The following is a 27,763-nucleotide window of genomic DNA, read 5'->3' on the forward strand; positions in this document are numbered from 1 at the left end:
GGAGAGGTTTGTGCAAAGGTATCATAAAAGCTTTAAAGGAAAACGACAAAATGAGGTTGTATTTAGTCTTTTGCCAGACAAGGTTTTATTTCTCAATTTTGTTTCACCAAAACCCAGATGAAAGGATGCTCTGCTAAAGCAAGCAACACTCCAAAGGACCTGTGATGAAGGATTCTTCACTAATGACACACATGTATTTGGTCTTCTTTACACTGTATGGTTGGGCTGTGTTTGTTAGGACTCCATAGAAAGAAACTTACCATGAGGACTTGGGATGATTGACAGAGTAATGTCAGCTGAGTCAGACTCAAGTGCTGAGGCAAGACTGGTAGAGGACATGTGATGTTTGGAGGGGATATACAGGGGACTTAACAGACGGTGAAGGAAGTTGAGCTTGGCTTGCTTGCATAGCTAACAGCTTCTTGGTCTCATGTCCTTGCTGATATTCGATTCACTGAGAGAGGCACAGCAGAGAAAATTTCCTGGTGGTCCTATTGGCCCTGGTTCCTTCTGTTGACTCATGCCTGAGGCTGAGGTCTGGCTGTCTCTGCAAGGCAGTGCCACCACTGCTAATTTGTCCTTGCTGTCTTGACTCTAAGTGTTTGCAAGTGGATCGATCTGCCACTGCTGACCTGTGAACTGCACTGCTGATTTCCTGACAGTGTAAACAGGAGTTGTAAGACCACTTCCCCTGTGTCACTACTTCTGGTGGGTGGTGGGCTAAAAGGAAGGTAAATGCATTTAAGAACCATCATTAAAAATAGGATTTGAAAAAAAATTAAGTTACACTTATCAGCTTCTGATTTATGAACTGGTATTTTGTACTGTTAGAAGTTCTTAGGAGACTATGAGAAAAATACTAAAATGTCAAGGATTAAGAATCACTTAAAATATTTTGGGACTCTTAGTGGTTTTATATGTATATGTATGTGTATATGTATATAATTTATATATGTGTGTATATATGCAGTCACATGCATGTATCTTTACACACATGTTGGAGTTCAGAGAACAACTTTCAGGGGTTTGTTTTCTCCCTCTACTATGTTGGTTCCAGGAACAAACTCAGGTCATCAGGCTTAGTGGCTAGTGCCTCTACCTGCTGAGTTCATTATACAGCTAGTCTAACTCTTGTCTATAAAAATAATTTAACAAATATTCACTGGGTGAATTCCTTCACCAATTTTCAGCTTGCTGCATGAGGCACTGAAAGCTACTAACATCCAAGTGGAATGCAATCCATATCCATGATAAAGGAAGGAAACATTTTGGAAGGAAACTGTGTCTTCTGACCATAGGATACCCTCTGCAGTAGCTAATTTTATGTGTCAGCTGGGCTAGGGTCCTGCTACACAAATGTTTGTTCGACCATCCGTCTAAGTTTCTGTGAAGACATATTTAGATGAGATGAGTATTTACTTCAACAGACAATGAGCAGTTTAAGTCTACCATGTGTCTGAGCCCCATTCAATCAGCTGGAATATTTATTCTTTATTTTAATGTGGCAAGGTCCCAATATGTAGGATACTCTCAAACTTAAGATGGTCTCTTGTCTCAGCTTCTCAAGTTCTGGGATTGAAGGTAAACATTACCATACCTGTCATTAGTCAGCTTTCTCAAAAGAAAAGAAGACTGACTTTTCCCAGGAGAGGAATTCTGTCAGATGACTACAACCTTAATTTTTCCTTTGGTTTCCAGGCTTCTTACAATAAAGACTTTTGGCTTTCATTCTTTTTTAACATTCTTACTGGTTTTTATGAATTTCACATCATGCACTCCAATGAGACTCATCTTTTCACTGTTTGCTCCCTTGTACCCATCCTTTACCCTTGTAACTCCCCCCAAATGAAAACAAAATCTCATGTGGAAGCTGTAGTGTATCACAGTGTCCCACAGTAAACCTCTTCAACACTGCTCGCAAATGAGCCATTGGGCTGGCTCAAGACCTCTGGCTTCTGCTACACTATCAATACTGGCACCTACCTCCCTGAGCCTGCTCTCTTATATCCACTTTTTATCCTGTGTCATGAAGATCCTGTAGCTTTTTATTTGTAGGACTGGCCCCTTCACTTGCTTTAGTAGCTCATTCATGGGATAGGTGTTGGGGTGGGAAAACTCAAAGCCTTGGATCTGGGCTTGAGTGGTAGCTGAGTTGTTAAGCCCATAGCTCTCCTGTATCCACAGCAGCAGCTCTCCAGCCCTACCCTGGCTAGGTCATCCAATGCCACCACCAGTTAGAGGCAAAGCCAGCTCTCTTGCTCTTATGCTCTCAGGGTTGGTTAACCCATACTTATGCCTTTAAGGACAGCTCTACTTTGCTGCCCACGTGAGGTATAGGACCTGCTCTGCCCTCTAGAGTGTTGCAGCCAGTGGTGAGGGATGAGGGGGGCATCTTGAGGACATTTCTCCCTCGTCCATTCCACTGCACAGTAGATAAGTTGGGAGAGCAACTCCCCCATCCTCATGCCCTTGGGGCTGGATCATCTATAACCCTGCCATCAGGGTCAACTCTATTGAGCTGCCCAGGGGAGGTGCAGGGCCAATTCTCTTGAGTGCTGCCCTTGATAAGAGGCAGGGCTACCTCTCCTGCTGTCATGGGAGATCTGGCCTTGGGGTCACGTGGTGATGTTCACCTCTAATCCCAGAACTTGTGAAGCTGAGACAAGAGGACCATCTTAAGTTTGAGAGACTGGGCGAGGCGAGGGATTGGTGAGTTTTTAAGCTCAGGATTGCTGGGATTTTAATTCCAGAGCTGAGCTCAGACTTTTTCCTACAAGTGTGCTAACTGATGGAACGGAAATCCCAGGAATGTCTATGGCTTACATCCTATTCAGGGTACAGTCAGTTGTAGGCCACCAAGGGCAGATTTTCTTGGGAGACACTACTCACCCCATATAGAGAGCCCATGACAGACTAAAGTACAGATGTGGAAAAACTCTGCTAATTGAGGTCGAAGTAGCTCTGGGCTCCTGGCAATATGGGAGACTCCCTTCTTTAGCAGGGTTTCTCCTTCTCTGACCTTGTCTGGGGAATTCTAAGCCCCCAGAACTCGCTTATTACCCAAAGAATGTCACATAGCCTCAACTAGTTTATATGATCAATTTCCTTCCACCCAACAAAACCCGAGATTCCTGAAATACTCCCCCATGCTAATGAGGCATTCTTAAGTCTCCATCCAATGACCTTTGTTCATCCTGGCAGTCCCTACTCTCAGTCTCCCCAAACTTTATAAACCTTCAATCACCCAAAGAAAAGTTGATCTACCTACTAAGTGCAGGTCCCAGAGTAGTTTATTCACCATAAATATTCACAGGGCTTCTAAACCCCCTGCTTGATGTCTGTGCTCCCACTGGTCTCCTGGATTGTATTGGCCAATGATCCATGAGAGTAGGGAGGCCCGCACACAGAAACCACTGACGTTTAGCTTGATGAGCCAATGAATTTTACTGACGTTATTTACAGGAGTCAGGGTGAGGGGTTACTTAAAGGAGCAGAAATGACTCAAAGACAGTTGTATGAGTAAAGTCCACCCCAGCATGGGTGACGATTCACAGATCTGGGAACCTGGAACACACTGCACACCCTGCAGGGAGCTCAGCAGATTAAAGAGCATTCTTTCCAGGGGCCTCTGTTGGTTTTAACCTCTTTAAGGCTGATTTTTGCTTTTTCCAGGAAGCTGGTTTGATCTCAGGGTCCTATGCCCTGCATCTTTTCCGAGGGGGAACTCTCAACTTTTATTGCTTCCTCTGAAGTGAGAAACTAGAGAATCTGGTCAGTTTCAGAGATGTTCCTGGATTGAGTGGTTTACCTTGTGGTTTAAGGAGTTTTCTTTCCTTCAGGACGGACTGTCTCAATCCCAGAGGAAACTTGCATGACAGCAGAACTCACTCTACAAAGTGAGATATCCTTCATCTATTGGTTTTACCAATGTTGCATTCACAAGCATGAGACACATAGCTCAACAAGATTCAGAGGCGTCTAGTAAATGTGGAATGTGCAGAAGGAAAAACAAAATGGTGTTTCCCTGGGTGGAATGGCGGATTACATGGAATGATATTCTTAGGCCAGCAAGGGCAGCTGTGTGTTTGGGTGAGAACCCATATCCCTCTATATCTAGGTGAAGGGGACACAGGTCACATGGACCTCTAGACTTGTGGTCCTAACATGAAGTATTAGGCTGCTGGGCTTTCTGTTCTTGTAATCTTTTTGCATGAAGGAGAAGGACCATACATAATTTTGCTAATCAATTAATTTTGAGCACTACTCATTTCTCCAATGTGAAAGTGCTCTGGTACCTTGCACATGGATTGGCATAAATATTGTGTCATTGATTCGGTGATACTGGAAGTGTGTGCAGTCAGTCCTCAGGCAAATGCATAAGGAATCCTCAAACTTCAGTTTCTGAGGACTGGGAATGTTACAGCCTGTCCGTTTCCTTCCCTTCAGAGCTGTCGGTCATTTGACCCCTAAAGGTTTCCTAAATGCTTTAATTCTTGTCTTTCCTTGTCATTGCCCCTTTGGCTGTGCTTAGGCTTGGCTTGGGATCTCGTATATATTTGATGAGTCTTCTCCTTTGATGAGTCTTCTGTCTGTTAAGCAGATAACCTAGGTTTGGGGTCCAAGCCACTTAGGCACAGGAATATAAATCTATAATTTAGTTTTGATTTGCCCCACACAACTCAAGACATCTTTTCCTCCCAGAACCCAGTGATGTGTTGCAAATCTTCAACAATCAGTGTTCTGAGAGGAGAGTATTTAAAAGCCTCGATTGATAGAATTTACACATTTTCATGGTATAAATACTTCCTTTGTGGTGTTTATCTTATGCTCTGAGATTGGGGAATGCAAAGCTGTGAATACCCGTTGTGACTCTGTTAGCCGACTCTAGCTGGCTCCAGCCCATAACTAATAGTGCCCCATCTCTCACAAACGTTACTGGTGAAGTATTAGATACAAATCCATCCCACAATTTCCTCTTCACAACGAAACAGTTATGAAGGCAGGTATCCGTGTCAACCTAAGGTACGGAGCATTTACACTCCATCTGTGTGCGCTGTGCCCTAGACTGTCCAGCAGTCTGTGGGAACCCCAGAGGAGACAATGCTGTGTGGTCAAACACTGGAAGAAATAAAAGGGGAAATTGTTCTTTTTTTTCCTTATGAAGTAATAGCACCAAACTGAAGAGGAAGAAAGCGCAAACTTTGCTTTTGTTATTGCAAGCCTTTTGAATTTATATGGCTACTAGGATAGCCGTAAACATACATTGCAGATTATATTTCTGTACATAAATACCCCATAACTTTCTGTAGTTCAAGCCCCAAACCACAGCTATTTGCTTGAGAAAATTGTTACGCTTTCAAGAGCTCATATAAACTGTGTTCAGTCGTTAGCAGCAAGATGTCATGGCAGTTCCATCATCAAGGCTGACCACAGCTTAAATTGCATGCTGAGTTACAACTCATTTATATCAGGACTTCGTTAACTTTAGGGTGAACTTAAATTTCCATCCTCATTAGGAAGTAACTAAAAACCATGCAATGTAGAGAACACAAAGTCAAAACGAATCAGACATTGGTTCTCGAAAATTCAGTATTGCTCTTTTTGTTTAAATCGAATCAGCAAAGGGGCTTAATTTCAGCAGCCATTTGTGACACATTGGGTCTAACTTACTCTACCCAGTCATTTTAGACTGACAGTAACTAAGATTGGCTATTGCCAGCTTATGTCTGACAGCAAATTGAGGAAATAATTTGCAGAAGTTACATGCATTAATTCCTCTTTTTTGTATTCCCTGGCTCTAAAAACTTTGGATATCTGCATTAGATGGTATAAATTACTCTAATACCACAGTGTTTGTGTAAGCAAGTCACTTAATATTATTCTTTATAAGATATTCTAATTATCTTTATTTAAGAAGGGTTGCATACCAGGAAAGGAAGCAGCATTCATTTGTGTTACTTCTTTTGTACTTTTCCCCGTTTAGACCTTAATTAGTCTTGACTTAATAGTGACGGTCTGCTCGTGTGTTTTTATATGCCTCTTGACTGAACTACCAAAGATGATTAGGAGCTGTTTGGATGAGAGTAACATCGGGAGCCTCAGGCAAGTGAAGCTGCTTGACTCTTCATTGCCATTTGGTTTGGGTCTATTAGTTGAAAGCCTAGGAAGAATAAAAAAGCTGACCTAGCCCTGAATAAGAGGGATTTTCTTCTTGCTTGGCCTTTGAATTAGCACATTGGGTTCCTTTGCCTTTGGACTCTGAATTAAACATTTTCTTTTATTGAGTCTCAAGTTCCCTGGGTCTTTGGTCTAGGCTGGCATCATTAGCCCTTCTGGGTTTCTAGCGGCTGCTGGGGACCTGAAGCCTCTAATTGTGTGAGATGCTCTCTCTCTCTCTCTCTCTCTCTCTCTCTCTCTCTCTCTCTCTCTCTCTCGCACACACACACACACACACACACACTATGTGTACACTTGTTCTCTGGAGAACTGTAACAGTACAATCAATTGGGATCAAACTGTGCTTTCTAACGATTTAGTATATTATCTCAACACCACAAATATATTAATATAGATTAAATTCTTGTATCTTTGACTTGACTTGTGGATTCATACTGTAGTCCATTGATATATATCTTCCTATACATTCTTTATGACACTAATTTTTATTATGATTACTTGGCAGATGTTTCATGTCTATGTCTAGTCGAAGTCGTCCAAATTAGTCTGGAAACTTTTATGCTACTGCAAAAATGATGTCTAGGCTGAGGTTTTAAAAAGTGTGCTTTAAAAAAAAAATTTTTTTTAACCTGAAATAGATACAAACATTCACAGTTCTTTATTTTTATTTCTCCTCCACCTGGCTGGCTTGAAAGCTTTCTTTTAATTATGTGTATGTGTGTGTGTGCGCGTGTGTGCGTGTGTGTGCGTGTGTGTGTGTGTGTGTGTGTGTGTGTGTGTGTGTCTTTATACATGTGTGGCTGCCCAGAGAGATGTGTCAGAAGAAGGCACTGGTTTCCCTAAAGCTAGAATCACAGGCTGTTGCCAGCCACTGGCAGTGGGATCTGGGAACCAAATATAAGTTCTCTGAAAGAGTAGCAAGTGTCCCTAACTATTGAACAATCTCTTTGGCACTTTGGAATTTTTTTTTCTTCAAATGAAAGTTTTGATGGAACTTAAACACGGGCGTAAGTACCCCAATCAAGCTGCTCAGGTGGCAGGGGGCTGTCCCAGAGGCTTTGTTTCATCCTTCTCCTTCACTTTTGTCCTCCTTAGATATTTATTTAAGCCCTGAGAATCCCTGTAGGAAACCCATCATAGGTTTTATAGCATGTTCTCATTTGCATGGTTTTCACGAGTCATGGCAACAATTTAAATGGCGTTGTTAATATCACAATTTACCTAATGCATTTTCAACGTCCTCTTTAATTTCTCCCAACCAGTGGAAAGGCAAGATAAAAAGAGATTTATAAAATGGCTGTGCATTGTGCTACCTCTTAACGGCATGGTTTATTTGCTTCCTAAATGATTCTACATTTATAGTCAATTGTCATCAGCAGATAACACATCAAAAGTCAACTCCAATTTCACATCACAGTGGAGGTGATTCCGATTTGAATGTTGTTTATCATAGAGAATATGCTACTAAATCCAGTTTATGGGAAGATTATACCATTTAATTTACTTTTAGAGAGAGGGAGAGGCTTTCATGAGAAATTTCATTATCTATTAGAAAAGTAATAGAGCACTGTCATAGTCTGTGCAGTTCCCAGGAAACATGCCCCACATTACGTTGACAAAAACAAGCTAGAGATGTCTCCCCTAATACAGAGAGCACTGGGTCTGTGGTTAGTTCAAAGCCGCATTCTCGTAGGAAGCAGCTATGTGATTGGAGTGACAGTCACCTGACCTGTCAGGCAGAATAGAATGCCCTTCAAAGTAGGTGGTGCTTGAGATACAGTTCTGTTCTGTGCAGTTCTGTGTAGCATTTGTCAACTGCCCTTCAGTAAGAGAATTTTAATCTGGGCACTGTGTGTTTCTTGGGGCAGGACTGCACTCTGACCCTGAGGACACTGGGATGAAGCTGTGACTTGATTAGCTGAGGTTCATAGATCACCCTTTGTTATCCTAACTCTTCCACCATCTCAGGAAACTGAGCTTCCCCAGTGTGTGTGGGTAGCAGTGATGTTTTCAGAGGTTTTTGGCTTCACATCAAAATCATTTTTATGGTTCAGATTTCCTCAGCTTGAGTATGTGAATGTCAATGATTGCTTGGGGAGATCATTAGCCACTTTAGTTTCCCTCATTATCTCTTTATATTAAAATAATAATTTAAAAGTTATTTTTAATATCACAGGATTTCCATTCTGCTGCAAAACCACAAGCCAATATTGTTTGTTTCTAATTTTTTTTTATAGCACTGGAGATTGAATTTAGGGTCTCTCTATACTAGGAAAGCCTTGCACCACTGTCTTGTATTCTTATCCCCAACACAGTCTTGATATTTAGTGTTGAAACCAATTGCCATGCTAAGGTTTTTTTCTAAATATTAAATGTATATGTCCTAACCACTGTCTCTTGCTGTGAAGAGATCCTATGACTAAGACAACTCTTATAAATTAAAGCATTTCATTGGAGCTTGCTTACAGTTTCAGAAGTTTAGTTCAATATCATCTTGGCAGAGACTGAGAGCTCACTGCATGTAAGTGCTTCATGTACCCTCTCTTTCTTATATAGTTCAGCCCCCTTTATTGGGTCATTCCTATTAGTGGTCGACATGTTAACTTATTGTTTTCAAAGTAAGTGTGTATTTAATCCACCTCCAACCTGTTATGGCTACATTTACTTTGCCCCCAAACTTCTCGAAATATTGTCCTTTAACCCAGTTTGTCATTTCCTCTTCTTTGAATTAAAAAACAAAGCATATGTATATACACACACACATATATGCCCACTCAGGCACACGCATTCTGTATGTGTGTGTGTGTGTGTGTGTGTGTGTGTGTGTGTGTTTTCCAGGTGGTTGTGAGCTGCTTAAGTAGGCCCTGGGAACTGAATTTGGGTCTTCTGGAAGTGCATCCAGCACTCCTAAGTTCTCAGTCATCTCCGCAACCCTGAAACACTGTCTTAACTTAGATTTCTGCTGAGGCTGGTCTGCTTTGTCTCCCTCCCACCTCACCAGACACTTCTTCATCCAGACTGAGTGTGTTCCATGGCATTGCTGGGTACAGTCAAATCAATAAGACCCCCAAAGGATCCGCAATAGGTAAATGTATTAGAAGAATTCGGTGCCTTATGTGCTGTGTTTATTATCCCAAATTAAATACAAGCTTCAATTTAATATCAGTGCCTCTGGCACTGTTTAGTATGCTGTGGGTTCTTAAGGCACACGGCTGGGGAAATGCCTGCTTAGCCTTTTCAGGCACGATGTCCAGCCTTTCAACCAAAAGATACAAATACACTCTCCACCTAAAGATACTAGGTGGAGTCTTTTATCATCCTCTTTTTCTACTTCATTCATTTACTGCCTTCGACATGACAATATTGCCCTGCTTGCCGGCAGCTGGCTGCTCCTGGATCACAAAATAAAGTTCACTGCTCTTGTAAGCGACCCCAGTGGTACATATTTGATGCTAACTTGTTCTGACTCCTGGCTGTTGTATGGGGAGCTTTTCTGCTGCAAACTGCCTGCTGAATGTGAATGAGGGGCTGCACTTTTATTAACTTATAGCAGGGTCGTGTTTAACCACGAGAGGAAAGCAACACACCAATTATTCCCTTGTTCAATTCTAAGCACAGATGACTAGCACACAGCTCAATGGCATGAGTCACTTGAATCCCTGAATTAGTCTCTGCACATGACATCTGAAAGAAAGTCATAACCATTTCCTCATTAGAGGAGAATACGAGAGCCGGCTGCTAAATTCGCAGCCCACAAGCTTTGTGTTAGTGGCGCAGCGTTTATTGTCTACTGGGTCCTAGCTGATTTTATTAATTTGGAGGCATTTCATACAAAATGAAATGGATTCCATTTCTGGAACTGGCAATTATGGATTCTGTCAGTGCTTTTAGTCACCCAGAGATTTATATATACATGTCACTCCGTGGGGCAATTTGCAGTTCTGGACAGATTGCATGGCTTAATGCAGACTGCTTGTGCCCAAAGCCTAGGCTTTCCCCACCATTTGAACTGAAACAATCACAGGCTTACATATCTGCTCTATGTTAAAGGAGTCCCAGATGAGAAGAGGAGACCTGTGTGCTTTTGGGGAGATCAACACGATTCCATTAAATGTAATTTTATGAACTCCTGGAGGGTAAAAGCTATCTGAACTGGAGCTTTGAGAGAGGGGATGAGCTAAACAATTCCTGTCACCAGCAAGCTTGATTGAGCCTCCTCCACCCAGACAGTAGGCTCCTTGGGGAGTCATAGTATATAATCACTTTCAGGAGAGAGCCTTGGTGAAGGGCTGATATAGGTGTGGAGGGTCCTGCAGCTGCATGGCTCTCTCTGGGGCCACTTTCATAGTTTACTACTCTCTTTCTTTGAAACACGACTCTACTGCTACAGCTCTAGACCCTTAAACTAACCCAAAGATCCCCAAAAGAGTGTGTTTCCATTCTTTCTGTTCTACTGACCAACAACTAGCAGACTGTAGACCTTGTAACAAGGGCGGTTGTTGGTAAGGGGTGTGCAGGTTCTAGATGTCTCTAAAGGCTTATTTTAACATCCTTCAAGCAGACATGGAGTACACTACATATTTTTGTTTAGTTTCCAAAAAGGATCAGAGCATGGTAGTTTACTAGAGGACAAATTTTAGGTTCTGGGCATTGCTGTGAAAGAATATTATCTGGTATTGGATCTCAGTTTATATGTGAATTGATAAACTCTCCAAACTATTAGAAAATAGCTACAGTCACTTTTCTAGGCATTTATTAGCTTTCTCCCTCTCTATGAAAAGGCAATATTGAGAATATACGCTGAGGAAATTTTGGTATCTATTTCAAGGTAAAAACTTGCATTTGAAAATTATATTAGAACAGCTTAACTAAACGTGGGTCTCATGTGCCAAGGCTTATGGTTCAAAGGGGCTTTTAAAACACCGTTATTGGGAGGAAATGACATTCTAGCATAGAACTTAGTTGTTTTTTTAATAATGAAGAGAAAATTGTATTTGGAGAGGTAATTGATGCTGCTGCTTCATTAGGCTGTGGATTCATCTGTGGAGTGGTTCTTCACTCACGTTTTGGAATTCCACATCCTATGTCCTGGGCTGTGTGCCTCTGAGCACTTAGAACTGGAAAAGAGCAAACAAACCTCAACAACAAGGTGAAAGGAAAGCCACCATTTTAAGTCTAAAACCCTCTAGAGACTCTACTGTCTGAGTGCTAGTGTTAGAAAATCACCACATTATGGCAGTTTCCTTGGAAAGCTGGGAACTTATCTACCTTAAGACCCAGATGTAGCATTCTTGGGCATATACCTAAAGGATGCTTCATCCTACCACAAAGACATTTGCTCAACCATGTTCATTATAGCTTTATTTATAATAGCCAGAAACTAGAAACAACCTATCCCTCAACAGAAGAATGGATAAAGAAAATGTGGTGTATTTGCACAATGGAGTATCACTCAGCTGTTTTAAAAAAACGATAATACAATAAAACTCACAGGCAAATATATGGAGCTAGAAAAAAAAATCATCCTGAGTGAGGTAACCCAAACCCAGAAAGATAAATATGGTGTGTATTCAATTATAAGGGGATATTACCCATTAAGTAAATAATAACTAACCTACAATTCACAGACCCAGGGAGATTAGGTAAAGGAGAAGTATAGAATAGATTTTAATGGGCAGACTGAAGGTAGATGGAAATGGGAGGGGGGAATCAGGTAGTGAAGAAATGAAGTTGGGGAGAGAGTGTAAGGAGAGACAGATGGAAGTGAAGGTAAATTTAGGAGATGGTGTGGAAACCTAATACAGTGGAAACTTCCTGGAATCTATAAAGGTGATCCTAATGAGGTCTGCTAGTACTGGGGGGTACCGAGTCTCTACTGGCCATCTGTTGTTGCCAGGTGAGGCTTCCAGTGGTGGCACTAGAAAGCATTCAATTGAATGGTCAAGAGGGTCCCATGCAAATCCCCAAACAACACAGACTGTTGCTGAGACAATGACAGCAGGACCTCATTGTTGAAGACAATAGCTACAGAACTCATTGAACATGGAGAAGTCAAGCTGATGCCTACACGGAGACCTTATCCTTACATTCTTTTCTCCTTGGTGTGGGAAGATATTCTGTGGGCTAACCAAAAGAGAAAGGTGGACACCATCACAGTCTCAGGAACCTTTGACCTGCATTTGTCTTGTCTACGAAGTACGCTACGCCAATGGTGGCACAGAACTTGTAGCCAACTAATGTCTGATTGAATCTAAGGCCCCACTCCAGGAGAAGGAACCGTACCCAACACTGCTTGGGTAACTAAGAACCAGAGATAAGATAGCCCAGAGACATAGGCTAAAACCAAACACTACTGGTCTAAAAAGCAATCAATAAAATGATTCCTAATGATATTATACTATACTTATAGACCAATGCCTTATCCAGTTATCAGCGAGGTTTTCTCCAGCAGCAGATGGGAACAGGTACAGAGACCTACAGCCAGACATTATTCAGAGAAAGAGAGAGAGAGAGAGAGAGAGAGAGAGAGAGAGAGAGAGAGAGAGAGAGTCAAAATTTGGAAGTCTTTATCAAATTTCTCCCCTTGTAGCACAGGGAATCCTGTTCAAGGGGAGGCAGAAAGATTGTAAGAGCCAAAGGGGATGAAGGACACCAGAAGATCAAGGCCCTCTGAATCAATTAAGCAAGGCATATGTGAGCTCACAGAGACTGAAGCTGCAAGCACATAGCCTACTACACAGGTCTACATTTCTCTATATATGTCATAGGCATTAGCTTACCATTTTAAAGGGACTCCTGACTGTGCGAACGAGTGGCTCTCTGACTCTCTTGCCTGCTTTCCAGACTCTTCTCCTCCTGTTGAGTTGCCGTGTCCAACTTCAGTATAATAGGTTTTGCTTAATTTAATCTTTTATTTTGTTATGTTTGGTTGTTATCTCCTAGAAGCCTGTTCTTTTCTAATGAGAGCCAGAAATGGAGTGGATCTGGAGGGGAAGGAATGTGAGAAACTTGGAGGCGTGGAAGGAGAAGAAACTACAATCAGGATATATCGTATGAAAAAAGAATCTATTTTCAATAAAAGAAAAAAAGGGGGGGCATAGACATATTAACACAAGTGACAGACAAAACATGAAGACAAAGTCATTATAACAAAGACATTTGAGAGCTGGATCAGCACAAGAACAGCGCCAAGATGCTCCTGGCTTATGCCACCACCTGCCCAAGTTAGCAGACATTGGTAGCTGGAGATAAACTCAGGGTGGGTATTTACCTAAACTTTTAATTTAACCTGTATACATAGTACGGGTATCTTTCAGTATGTAGACTAAAGTTTATTGCACAGATGGGATTCATATCTTCTCACTAATACTTTAACTGGTATGAACATAAAGAAGCGGGTGTGACCACTATGGCTGTCAATACCCTGCACAGTGTTCTCACAGAGAGTTCTGGAAGTATCCATCCAACACATTTAGATGTGTTGCTTAAAATTGACTCCTGGACACTGAATCCTGTTGGGTTTGTGTCTGAAATGCTGCCCCAAACTCGATACTGCTGGAAGATGAGGTGAATGTTAACGGTAATTTAAAGCTAACTAAACATTTTAAAGCTTTAGACTACAAAATCGCAAGGAAGTGATACCGTTGTAGAAAATCCCAAGATCCTTTTTGTCTGCTCATTGTCTCTCCCCTGCTTTACACTGATGTAATAATTTAGAGATTGCAGGATCAGCTTCCCAGGTCAATTCATTCATCTTATAGTTTCATTTATTTGCTTAAAAGCTACGTCAGATGTCAGTTGCTGTTACACAGATACAACACCAGGGGGCGATCAAAGCACACCACACTAATTGATGTCAAGTCAGTTGGAGCTCAGCCACGACCCAGAACAGCCTGCAGTGGACCCAGCTGGCAGAAACCCTAGTCTGTGTAACTCACAACGCACAAAGAGGATTTTAAAGGGTATTGCACAGCACATGTGTTCGGTAGGATTATTATAATCGTAACAGTTGTTGCTCAGTGCCGAAGGCTGAACAATGGCATCCCATAACTGTAAGAGATTGCACAGAACAGAATGCAGAGAATCACCCTGCCTGGTGCTCCAGCAGTGCTGGTAATTTACAAGTGCCACGAGACCAGCTTCACTTCCTGGACACATGCAGTCTCAGGCACGCACAGCACCCAGCACTGACTGCATTCCTCTAATGTAAGAAAGTCCCGTGACTCTCCAAACGCCAAGAATCCCTTAGACCAACGAACGAACGGTATTTATCACTATTGTGACTAGATTCTTGGAAATAGTTCCTGTAACAAAGCACTTCTTGAAAGGAATGTGAGAGAGAGAGAAAAAAAAATCCGGTCAATTCTTTAGAAACTGCTTGGGGATCGTGCCAAACATTGTTTGTGTTTGACTTTTAATGTTCAAGACGCAAGCAACTGGTCCTTTGGAGATTTTTATTTCCGTTACTAAACACCAGTTTCCCACTTCAGTTCCCCTGGGTATGAAGCAATTGTTCAGTTGATTTTCTGTTTTTCTTTGTCGATAGACGTCCTGCAACACGTCTTCGAGTATCACATACTACTGCTGGAGTCAAGGACATACGGCTAAATATTATTAGGACAAGTTTCTGAGAGTGGATCCTGAGAATTTCGTATGTGACTGTGTGTTTTGATCAATAACCTCCTCTTTACACAGACCCATCCATCACGACTCTCCCTTTTCACGTACTCTTCAACAACAATGAATCCGCTTTTACTTTTAATTCCCTAAATTAAGGGAATCCTAAGACAAAATGTTTTTGTCCCTAGATTGACTCTTCATCTTAAAGGACACTTGGGGGAAAGGAAAAAAAAAAAAAAAAAACCTCGCTTTCTCAATATATGTCCGTGTTTATTATGACGTTAATTGTGTCGTATACTGAAATGCATGCAAATGTTAAATGAAGCAGTGAAATTTCATCAGCTAAAAACACAGCTCTGTACCCATTCATCGTATTCAAACCGGCCCATGACTCCAAATTTCTCCTTTTATGCTGTAGTGTAAAACAAACCCATGTTTATCGTTCACTTGCCAATGCTGTAGCTACGTCATATAGTTGTTGGAATGGTTGTCAGTTGTACTGTGATCTTTCTGGCAGTGGGCTTTGATTTGGGGGTTGCAAATAACAGGGCCACAATAATTGGAAAAATCTATTGAAAATGAGAATTTATGTCTCCCACCCAGGGTAGGAGCAGTAACTCAGTTATTTCCACCACCTTTCTGGATAATTCTGGTACACCCAAAGCTTTGAAAGTCCTTCCCTACTTTCTAAAGTCATGCCTCCTTTCATAACTCCATGTTCCTCTTTTAGCCTTTAACCTGTGTTAAAACAGCACTCCTCGAATCTCAGCACTTAGGAGGCAGAAGCAGGGGTTTCTCTGTGAGTTTGATGGCAGCTTGGTCTATGTAGTGAGTTCCAAGACAGGCAGAGCTATATAGCCAGATCCTGTCTGGAATACAGCAAACCCAACCAACCAATCAACTAATTAACCAACCAACCAACCAACCAACCAACCAACCAACCAACCAACCAACCAACCAAGTGACGAACTAACCAACCAAACACAAGTGTTCTCTGTGTGCTGAGCTGTGATATGTTAATCGATAGAAGTGACAAGATTGCATTCTCTACTCTCCTAGGCTTTAAAGTTTATTTAGTAGCTCTGCTGAGATATGATTTACATAAAACTATTCAATGTGTCCTGATATTTTATTTTCAGTGCATAGTCTGAAAATTGTTACTCCTCCCTAACAGGAGTTTTCAGGCATAGCTGTTCCATTTCTCATTACGTTCTCATCTTTGACAAGACACAAATAAGAGGCTTTGCAAATATTTGCTGAAGAAATGAGCAAGACAAGCTATGTAAATAAAAACAAACTCATCACAAAAGACCAACAGTTTCTACAACGCTGTGTGTGTGTGTGTGTGTGTGTGTGTGTGTGTGTGTGTGTGTCTGAAAACCTTGCAAATCGATGGTTCACAGTGGAAACAGACTTGTGGTATGAGAACATTTGGGTGGTGGCAGCCTCTGTGACTCTCTTTTCTGCCCTGTCCATATGTCACAACTTCCCTGGAGGTTACCTCTCGTCAGATACTGCTCAGGAAGAATATTTGCCCTATCTCTGTCCACTAGAGCGTTTTCTGTACCTATATTTAACAGAGGAAAGACAAATGAAAACAAATGCCTGGCTTCTTTTTCACCTGGCAGGGAGGTAGCTGTGAGGGGTGCTTCTCTCTCTCTCTCTCTCTCTCTCTCTCTCTCTCTCTCTCTCTCTCTCTCTCTCTGTCTCTCTCTCTCTCTCTCTCTCTCTCTCTCTCTCTCTCTCTCTGTCTCTCTCTCTCTCTCTCTCTCTCTCTCTCTCTCTCTCTCTTGGTTTTTCGAGACAGGGTTTCTCTGTGTAGCAGTAGCCCTGGCTGTCCTGGAACTCACTCTGTAGACCATGCTGGCCTCGAACTCAGAAATCCGCCTGCCTCTGCCTCCCAAGTGCTGGGATTAAAGGCGTGCGCCACCACTGCTCGGCTTCATCCACCTTCTCATCTCATCGTTGCTTCCAGTTACATCCAGTTCCATTCCAGTTGCATCCAAGTTAGCTTCCAGTTACCCATTCCAGATGGGTTACTCTTGGGTCTTCTTTCTTTTTTGTCTCTCCTCCCAAGCCTGTTCACTGTGCTTGTGGGGTCCTCTTCTCAAGAGCCTTTTGAGTCCAGATCTTAGATTCAATGTCTATTTTTCAGAAAATTCAAAATAAGTTAGTTGAGGCTAACCTAGAAAAAGGCAGTGAAATTGACCAATTTCTTCTCTCTTGTGTAGAGTCCCTGAACAATTTCTTTCATTTCCAAAAGTGTGTTCATTGGAGAACATGAGATCACTACATTTTAGGGTTGCATTAAAATCCTGTTCAGCTTTTTCTAGGTATTATGTAAGTATTTTTGCTTTGTATCAGTCATCCAAAAATGGGTGATTTTTGGGTGACTGATACAGTGACTAAGAATCAGTAGCATTCTTAAGACATCAGAGTAGTGTTAAGTAGATAAGAGACACACAGAAGCCAGATTCCTTGGGCATCTGCTTTGAAAGTACTCTGGGTTCCTGTCTGCTCTGAGTCTCTGTTTCCTTTCTGGGAAGACCTAGGACTTGAAGGGGTGAGGGAGGGAGGGAGAGAGGGAGAAGGAGGGAGAGGGAGAGAGAGAGGAGGGGAGAGAGAGAGAGAGAGAGAGAGAGAGAGAGAGAGAGAGAGAGAGGAGAGGGAGAGGGAGAGGGAGAGGGAGAGGGAGAGGGAGAGGGAGAGGGAGAGGGAGAGGGAGAGGGAGAGGGAGAGGGAGAGGGAGAGAGAGAGAGAGAGAGCCTTGTTGTCTTAGGTTTATTAAAAGTCCCTGCCTTCAAGGAGCTTGCAATGCAAGAGTAAAAAGTATGGATCATTAACCAATAATGAATAAACACAATGTGGAAAAAAGACAGGATTTAAAACCCAAGAAGTGCATACAGGGCAGAGACTGCAGCATGGAGAAATGAAATTATATGCACAGCAACATATAATAGTCAGGATCTATGCAGGAAAGCAGCAGACAGGCAAGGAGACTGGTGGAGTGTCTTCCTCATGCTCCATTACCCTCAGGGAGGCCAGTGAAACAAGAATGGAGAGAGAAGGAGGGGCTGGGTTGACATCTCATTCTAAAAGCATCAAGACAAGATTCCCTTTGTGTTGAACAGGGTTGCATAGGCTTTGAGTTCTGAGCAGGGGGAGTTAAGCAACAGGGTTTATATTTAAGAGGCTCTCCAGGGGATGCTGTAGAAACAGGCTGAAGGGGCAAGAGTCGAGTCTTGTAGGGACAGAAAAATGACCACATTGCAGACGACATAGCAGTGGAAGTTGAGAGAGGCACTGGGTGTAAGAATAAAAACTTGCTGATGAACTAGTGAAAAGCAAAATAAAGGAGCTTGAACACAAGTACCCTGTGAGTTATTAAATGGAAATTTCAGTGCCTCCTTATGAGTCAAGGGTCTGCAGAGCTCCAGAACAAGATCAGTGGTGGCCATTGCTCTTGGCTGGCCGTAACTAGATGGTGAGACACCGTTGTTGAAGACAGCACACATTTTGATTGCAGAACAAAGAGAAGTCTTTAACTCTCAGGAAATTCTTCCCTTGCTGGCCAGCTTTCACCCTGGTGGAAGGCCATGTGCAGGCTGCTGTGGCAGAAACGACAACAGTGGTCTTGTCCAGCACTGAGTCCTGTATGCTACAATGCCCACCTGCCAGGCAAGATGTGCCTACTGCTACAGAAGTGGCATGACTGTTGGCATGGGGGCAACCTCTCTTGACTGGATATGAGGCCTGCTCCAAAGGAAGAACTTATGCCCAGTGAACATGGCTAGAACCATGGCTAGGGTCGATAGTTTGGTTATTAAGTTCCTTTCTAAATATTTATGCCTCTCTGTTCACAAATTTGTAATGTTTCTAAGCTTGGTTAGAAAAGGTTCTTATTGCAAAGAGTACTAATTAATGCAGGAACTACAACAAGTTAATGAGTGCTAAGGTATCAATGGGAAAATGATATCAACATCCCTCTGACAGTTCGGGGAACATTCTGGAAGAAGAGCAGAGCAAAATGTGGAGGAGGAGTGTTGTGAAAGGTGGCCTCTGGCCATGTCCTGCCTGGTAAAGAAGCTGGGGTCATCCGTAGGAGCTCTCCACATGACTCAGTATGAAAGAGTGGCTCCTAGTGCACCCCACTCTCATCCCTAGCTGTGGAGCTAATGGCAGCTGATGGCTGTTGAGAGAGGGAGAAATACACCCATGTACAGATAGGCAGCATTAATTAAATTTAAAGGGTTATAAAAACAATAACAACAAAACACCAGTCTGCTCTTTTTGGAAAAGAGATGAGGGATTTGTTGAGGGATAGGAGAGCTGGAGGGAGGGACTGGGGGATGAATATGAGCAAGGTATGTTACATACTTGTGTGAAATTTTCAACAAGTAATATTTTACAAAAACTTGGGGGTGAACTGGCTATAAGAGACTAGAAACACAGAGCATTGTTGTATTCTCAAGTAGTTAACTGAAAGACAAAATATTTATTGAATTAGGGTGAGTAGGTAAGAGACGTTTCACAGTAAAACCCGTGCTGAACATAATGCTTGGTGTTCATCTTTGCAGAGGACAGGAGGGCGCCCTAATTAAAGCACATATTCTGGAGTCCAGAAGCCCCGTCTAAGTCCCTTTGTCACATGCCTGATTAGCTATCTTATTTCTCCTCAGTTTCCTCATTTGTAAGGTGGCAGTATCTACTGGGAACAGCTTGGTACTGGAATGACATGAATTGACCCATGTAAAGTGCACGACCATTCACAGCATTGGGTGTGATAATTCAAGTGAAATACTGACAGGGAAGTTTTGTGAGTCAGAGGGTGAGGATGTGGGTTTGGGTTCTGAGAAGAAATCTGAAGTCATTAAAGTGCAAATGAAATGACAAGCTATGAGACTGGATGAGGTCACTGATGAGGAAGGCAGGGCAGACAGAAAAGGTAGCATCTCCAGGGTTTGAGTCCTGGGGTTGAAGAGAGGAAGAAAGAATTCACACGTCCAAGTGAATCATGTTTTAAAACTTCACATTTCTTTTGAGCACTTGAAAATTCAATGGAGTGGCTGATGAGGAGGGCCATTCACTTGGAAATGTGTGTGCAGTGGGCCCAAAGCAGAGCTTATCTGGAAGTTCCACTTGTCTTTCTCAGAACGGACATGAGTGTCAGAAGCTGCTAGCCATGCGCTGCATATTTTATTCTCCTAAGAAGCATGAGTAAAGCATTCATATGTGACGGGTTTAGAGAACAGAATGTGGTTAAAAGGGGTAGTGTTTGGAGTGATGCCCTGACAGGATCACGCAGAGACTTACATGCTTTTCACTATGGCATTCCTTGCTTTTGTTGTTGTTGAAACAACTTAGAGTTATAAAACATCAGCGTCTGTCTTTTGAGATTACATCTGTTCTTCTGAAATGGTAATAAAATAAACCAGTCCTGCAGGTTCAGGTCTGGGACCCAGCTGCATAAGTGATATGTCTGTAACCAGCTACAGGACTGATATGTCTATAACCAGCTTGCCATGTGACAAGCCTGTAACCAGCTAGCTATGTGATAGGCTGAGGCAGGCAGACCTCAAGTTCAAGCCTCACCCACCCACCGGAGCCACTTGAATGAGAGTGTCTCACAACTGAATGAAAAACAAAAGAGGGTGTGGGTGTCAGTGGCAGCAAGTTTACCTTGCATGTGGAGACTCTGCATTCAACCACAGCTCTGCAAAAATGAGTGTAGAAACCTGTGCAACAACAAATTCGTCATGTTAAACATGTCTAATTGTACAGTTCTGTGACAGTGGTTCTAGTCACAAAATCTGGCAGCTGTTACCTCTGGTTCCAAAATTATTTCATCAACACAAACAGAAACTTTGTGTGCATTAAATAACTCACCATCATTGACCTCCCACCCCCGACTCTTTGTTGCACTTCTGTATCGGTCAGGGTCTCCAAGGGAACAGACCCAATGGAGAAAATACATATAAGACTTACAGGACATGGTCTGGGCAGTCCAGTAACAGCTGTCTCACACTGGAGAGATTTAGAACCCGGTAGCTGCTCAGTCCATGAGACCAGATGCCACAACCATTTTCCATGCTAGGTCTAGAAAATCTCTGTAGAGTAAGTAGCTAGTTTTCAGCTAATGTTGGAAACCTGATGAACCTGGCTTCTGATATCATCATCATCATCATCATCATCATCATCACCATCACCATCACCACCACCACCACCACCACGACCTCTACCACTACCATAACCACCTTTTTTTAGTGCTGGAATCAAGCTGATGACATCATGTATGCTAGCTACTCAAATGTATTCCATTGAGTTTCTGGCCTCCAGCTCCATCTCAGTTACCCTCTACAGGGTCCAGTCTTTCTCCATACACTTGACAGTTCTCAGTCCTTATTATTATTAGTGCCAATGCAACATTTGACTCTTAGCAAATGCTTTCAAGGTATATCTGTAGTACTGTATGCAATTAGTAATTTTCCATTGGGTCTAGGCCTGGCAGTGCCCACCGTCAATGCCAGCATCAGTCCAGACCTTTGTAGTTCTGTCGGAACTATACCGAGGAGGAGACTTATTGGGTCAGATGGTCATTCTGTAATTAAGTTTTCAAAAAACTGCCAAACTGTTTTTCAAAGCAAACATGTCACTTAGCATTTCTTAATCCTTGCTACATCTCTTTATCAGGACCCTGATTTCCCCGAGGTACTAGTGACTGGGGAGTGGTTCATCACCATGGTTTTGAATTCAATGTCAAATGATGATTAATGATGCTGGTGATTTTTTATGTGTGTTAAAAAAATTAATTCCCCTGCACATTCTATATTGGGATGTTTGTCTCTTTGATTTTTAAGTTGTAGGAGTTCCTTACATATGCTGGTTAGTAATAGAATGGGATTGTGTGTGTGTGTGTGTGTGTGTGTGTGTGTGTTTTAAATGCTTAGGTTCATCTCACTTTGGTAGAGCTATGGCTACATTGACTCTGGTGCTCCGTTGGCTACTGTTTTCATGAAAAATCTACTTCCACTTCTTCATCTTCTTATTGTTTGTATCTCTTGGATATAAACACATCAGGAAAGATGCTCAGTGGTCAGGAATATGTCCTGATCTCCCAGAGGACCCATGCTCAATTCCCAGCTTCATAGAATTTTCTAGCTTCAGGGAATCTTCTGCAGGCATCCACACACATGTGACATATAGGAACACACACACACACACACACACACACACACACACACACACAAATAAATTTAAATTAAAAAATAAAATAAATCTCCTTGGCTAGTTATAGTGACATGCACTATAATCCCAGTAGTGGGGGTGGGGAGGGGACTGAAGTAGCAGGATCAGGAACTAAATTTAGTGTGAGCTACATAAGGAGTTTCAGGCCAGTCTGGGTTTCTTAGAGAGATTCTGCTCAAATATCAGTAAATAAATGTGTCATACAGACACCATTCTTTTGATAGGTGAGAGCTCCTTTGTCAATCTTCACCTTTGTACTGTGGACCTTAAATCTATTTTCATATGAAATAATTGCTGACAAAAACATCTACTGTTGCTGTTTGCTTTCTCTGTGCTTCAGAGCTTTGGTGGTTGATGTAAACAAATTTATAAGAACAGGAAGGAGACAAGAAAATAAATCAGAAGCTTGCAAATTCCTTCAAATGTATGGTACTGTTTATCTTTACAGTTATTATGACAGAACTGTCTCTAACCTTAAAGTAAAACTCATTCGGGTGAGTTATAAGCTCTAGACCCACCTCTTGTCTCAGCTCTGTGGCTCACAAGTCACGGAGCACAGGAGTAAATCCTGGGAGTGAACAAGTACTTTACACCAATACAGTCCAACAGCATCCATCCATGTAATCTTCAATGGGCTGCCTTGTAAAAAGCAGAGACATAAGCAGGTACAGGTCTGACATGTTCTCATTTTGATGGAGATTGGTACAGCAGCCTGCCTGTACTAGCCATGTGGTCTTGAGGCTTCTGAAGACTTTTTATTTTCTTTCTTTCTTTCTTTTTTTTTTTTTATTTTGTTGTTCATACTGTTTCGGTTTTCTTGTGATGCTGACCATCTTGTTATGCATACTTCCAAAACTAGGTCCCCTGCCCATTTTATATTGGGCTGTTTGTCTTTTTGATGTTAAACTGTAGGAATTCTTTACATATTCTGGACTGCAATTTAAATGGCATTTTTTTCTCTTTTAAATTAGCTCTATTCCACTTTGCTAGAACTGTGACTTCAACCACTCAGGTGCCTGCTTCTTTGATTACTCTTTCATTGAGATGGGGGGATCTCACAGAAGTTCACAGGCTGGCCTTGAACTCCTAACCCTTTTCAGCACTGGGATGACAGGCATGCACCACAATCAGGGCAGTGTTCCACCAAATGACCCCAGCCCAGCTCATTTTCTGATATGACTACCATGGGACTCTCTTTGTACTTTTGTTGTCTAGACACCCAGAATTTTCAGGAGGGTTAAAGAGTCTTTTGTACTGTTAGTAATCTTGAGTTTTCCAAAGGGCTTTCAGCAACTCACTCAGCAATACTGAAGATGGAAATGCCTTGCTGTCTTTAAGATTCCAGGAAACAATAGAACCATCACCCCACTCCTTATCTGTAATCTTCCTTCGACTTGAGACATTTCCTTTGATTCACGGACAGGAACCAGTCTGACTGGACTAAGACGGTGGTGACTTTATGCATTAGAACTGTGGTGTAACAAATGGATCTTTCAAAGAAGCAGTGACAATGTCTATTTCTTAATAAACAAACAAACAAACAAACAAAAAAGCAAAACTAGTACAACAGCAAAAGGCAATAAGCAAATTGACCTGTTCTGTCCAAAGTCACGATAAAGAGGGAGAGGCTGTCTAGGGCAGCTGCCCAGGTCACTGCTCACTTCTGCCTGCCGGGCATTCTCAACCTTCACTATACACTCCAACTAAGAGAAGCTTGAAAACCATGCTGATTGTAGGTTGTCATCAGAACAACTAGGTTAGAATATCTAATTCTACTTAGAGGGGAAACAGGGAAAGATTTCTGTATATTTAAAATTTCCAGAGGAAGGGCCAGGGATTTTGCTCAGTGGTATAGCACTTGCCAAGAAAACTCAAGACACTGGGTTCAGTCCCCAGCACTGAAGACAACACCCCAGGATCATATTAAATCTGAACAAGATAGAAAGCATTTCAAGGAAGAAAGAAGAAGCCACATAAAAACCATTCTTATTTGCCTGAAGTCTTAAGGCTGTTTTCCCCCAACATAGACTAGTCAGATAGGGAAGAAACTGGCAGGCCACTGTTCTGCCTTTCATTGCAGGGGGCTATTTCACCTGCCAAAGGGTCAGGAAAAAAGTGAGTCTGTTTCTTCAAAGCCTTGAAAACATTAGCAGAATTTAAGAAAATAAAAACAGGAATAGTCTCCACGGCTTGAAACAGCCATTTTTTCTTTTACAGTTGACCCCTAAGACCACTAAGGACAATATTTCTTCAGAGGCAGAGGTTGAAAGAAAGAGACAAAAATAAATAAAAAAATAATTGCACCATCTTTTCTACTTTGAGAAGTTCAATAATTAGAGAAGCATCCACAGGGAACGTCTCTTTCTTCTCAGTTTGTCTCCCATCCATTGTGTCAGGAAAGAACAAAGGGGATTGATTAAGAGGCTGTCTAAACATTATTATCACAGAGTGCTGTGTCTGATTCTGAATCCAGGGCATCAAAATCTTGTACCCTCTGAAGATCAGAACTGTAAAGTATATCCTTCAACATATATGCATAAGGACACACACACACACACACACACACACACACACACACTCCATTTCAGTGAACCCTTGTTTCTTTTACTTGATAAACCATGTGGTGGTTTGAAAGAAAATGGTCCCCAAAGGCTCATAGAGAGTAGCACTATTAGGAGGTGTGTCCTTGTTGGAGTAGGTAGTACTTTTAGAGAAGTGTAACACTGGGGGCAGGTGTTGAAGTCTCTGATGCTCATACCAGGTCAGTCTCTTATTGCTTCCTTCAGATCTGGAATAGAAATCTCCAGCACCATACTCACTGCCATGATGAGAATGGACTAAAATCCTCCGAACTATAAGCCATTCCTAGTTGAACATTTTCCTTGAAAAAAGTTGCTGTGGTCACAATGTCTCTTCACAGCACTAGAAACCCTAACTAAGACAAACCTGAAACCTCAGAAGTTAATGGACTCAGCTATTAAAATTCGAATAAGGAATCAAAATGTCAACAGTGCCAGGGTATGTTAATCATGAATATATTTTAGAAAGGAAACATCAAAATCGGAACCTCATGGTGGAATGAAGTCAGGTGTGTTAGTTTGAATAGCAATGACCCCATAGGCTCATATATGTGAATTAAGTTCCTCAGTTGGTGGAACTGTTTGAGAAGGATTAGGAGGTGTCACTTTATTGGAGGAGGTTTGTCACCAAGGGCCAGCTCTGAAATTTCAAAAGCCTCAGCCGTTTCTAATTAAATCTTTCTACCTCCAGTTTGTGGATCAAGATGTAAGTAAGCTCTCAGTTCCACTGTCATGGAGCCACCCTCTGAAACTCTAAGCTTAAATTGAACCCCCCCTTTTTTTATCACAGCAATAAAAAATTAATTAAGGCATTGGGTACTGCAAGGATCATGCTGAACAAATACAAGCATAACATTTTCCTAGGGACTTGGGCCCTGGCTTGTGGCTATTTTTCAGGAGATTCATGGAACTTCCAAGACATAGGAATAAGATTCAAAAGACCCCTCCCCAACATTATCGAGGAAATATGAGAGTGTTAGAGGAGGAGACTTCAATGGAGTTGCCTGCTGATTAGACAAGCAGCTTCCTGAACACAACTTTCATGAATTTTCACTCTGGCTATAGTAGGCTTTGGTGATGTGTCTGCTTCTGACTCATCCATGTTTCTCCAATTATCCCAAGACACCCACAAGTCCACCAAGCTAGACTTGGGCAACATCTGTCTCAGACACATTCTTAAGGTTCCTCATATTTTGCTTTCTTCTATAAAGCAGTTCTTGTAAAGAAATCCCTTGTTTCCTCTAAACACAGAGTAAGTGAGTAGAGAACAGAGTACTGGCCAGGGGAGGAATATTTTTCTTCCTCGTCAGTGAAGTTAAATGGCTGATGAATGTTTATTCTCAGCTCCAACTGTGTACAGGAAAACAGTGCGGTCAGCACTCAGAGTTTGCCATGCACCAGAGTGGTGGTGAAGTTGGAGCTGCTCAAAGACTTCTAGCATTGACTCGACTTTCACACAGAAGTTGTCTGCATTGATTGCCACACTCCTGTGGGCCTCTCATCTCTAGTTTGTATATGTCACACTGTAAAAAAAAAAAAAAACACAAAAAAAAGAAAAAAAAGAAAAATGGCATTTCTAAGTGACTTGCAAGCTTTCTATTTCATATTTTTTGGTTTTAATTTTAAGCTATGTGTATCTCTGTGTGAGTATATATACCTATGAATGTAGGTAACCAGAATACAAAATAAAGTGTCAGAGCCTCTGAGGTTGGAGTCTTAGATAGTTGTGAACCATCCAGTATGGATATGGGGAACCAAACATGGTTCCTAATATAAGAATAATTATGGGGTTAACTTCTGATCCATCTCTTCTGCTCAAGTCTTCTATTGTTTAAGCTTCTTGCACTGAGACCTCAGAGAGTGAGTAAAACCACACAGGAGAATCATTTCTCATAGGTATGAAGCTAGTGGATTCTGCAGGGTTTCCGGTTCAAGGAGTAAAGGAGATCATTACCAAAGTCACAAGTCCAAGTTGCCTCATGAGGAAGTGAATGGAAAACTAAGGGGAAGAGAATCAAAAGCTGATTGAACCTTTCTGTATCCACATCCAAGATATGATGTAGGCGCCATTTTTTTTTATTTCTCATCAAATGAAGAAACAAAAGTTCAGACAGACTAGGTGGCTTCTAGTTTAACTACATTCTGCTAGCAGTGGTAAACCTGCACTTATGCCGTGTGTATTTCGGTCCCGATTGCCTTGATTTTTTTTTTTTTTTTTTTGAGCGATACTCTGCTATTCCATAGGAAAATTTAAAGCAAATAAATCAAATATACAGAATAAAAAGCAATGTGTAAGAAGTATGCACTGACTTATACATTGCAGCTCTGTTAGATGAGATTTGAAAAGGATACACGACAAATGGTCAAAAGACCCTGGCAGTGGGGTTAGTCCTTTGCATCCATCACCACAGCCTGCTGTACATGTTCTATTCCTGCCACTGCCTGAAACCTTGCTCTGGGTAGACTATTGCTGTTCACTCTACTCAGTGTCCTTTATGTTCAGTGTAGCTCTGTGCACACAGTAGGAAGGTATGGGAACTGAGAGTAGAGAAAAGCCAAGTGCCCCAAGGGAGGAGAGATTCATCTCATACTTTAGTATTGCTAGATACAACCATCTAAAATATCACTAACTTCAGGGTAGACTATGAGAACTATATTTTTACATTAAATAGTGATTTGTACAAGATCATTTATTAAATATTTAAAAATATGTATGTAGCATACCTCTTCCTCTTTATGACTCTGTGTAAAGTCTCATTTTTATCTGAGTTGGATGCACAAAGCTAGGGCAACTTGCCCAGATTCACAATACTAAGTTGCAGCCTGGGGATTCTAACCCAAGTCTGTTTCCAGGTCAGTGCTGTGTACCTGCTCCTAACAACAAGTGAACCCTGTGTTTTATAGCTAAGCTGCCCGCCTAATAACCAATTAACTTTTAATATTTTTATATTTAAATTTTTCTCCAGTATAAACGTGGTTAGGGTGCTGTACTCACCAGGATTTCTCAATACAACACATCCATATATCTCAAAAATCTTCCTGAGACAGCACGTATTGTACACATGTTTTAAGAGCCTTGTGGTTTTCTATTTCATTGATTTATGGAGAGCATCTCAGCTCAGTGGATGTCTGCGTAGTTTCCA

Source organism: Arvicanthis niloticus, chromosome 27 (genome assembly GCF_011762505.2).
Source record: "Arvicanthis niloticus isolate mArvNil1 chromosome 27, mArvNil1.pat.X, whole genome shotgun sequence".
Classification (NCBI taxonomy): domain Eukaryota; kingdom Metazoa; phylum Chordata; class Mammalia; order Rodentia; family Muridae; genus Arvicanthis; species Arvicanthis niloticus.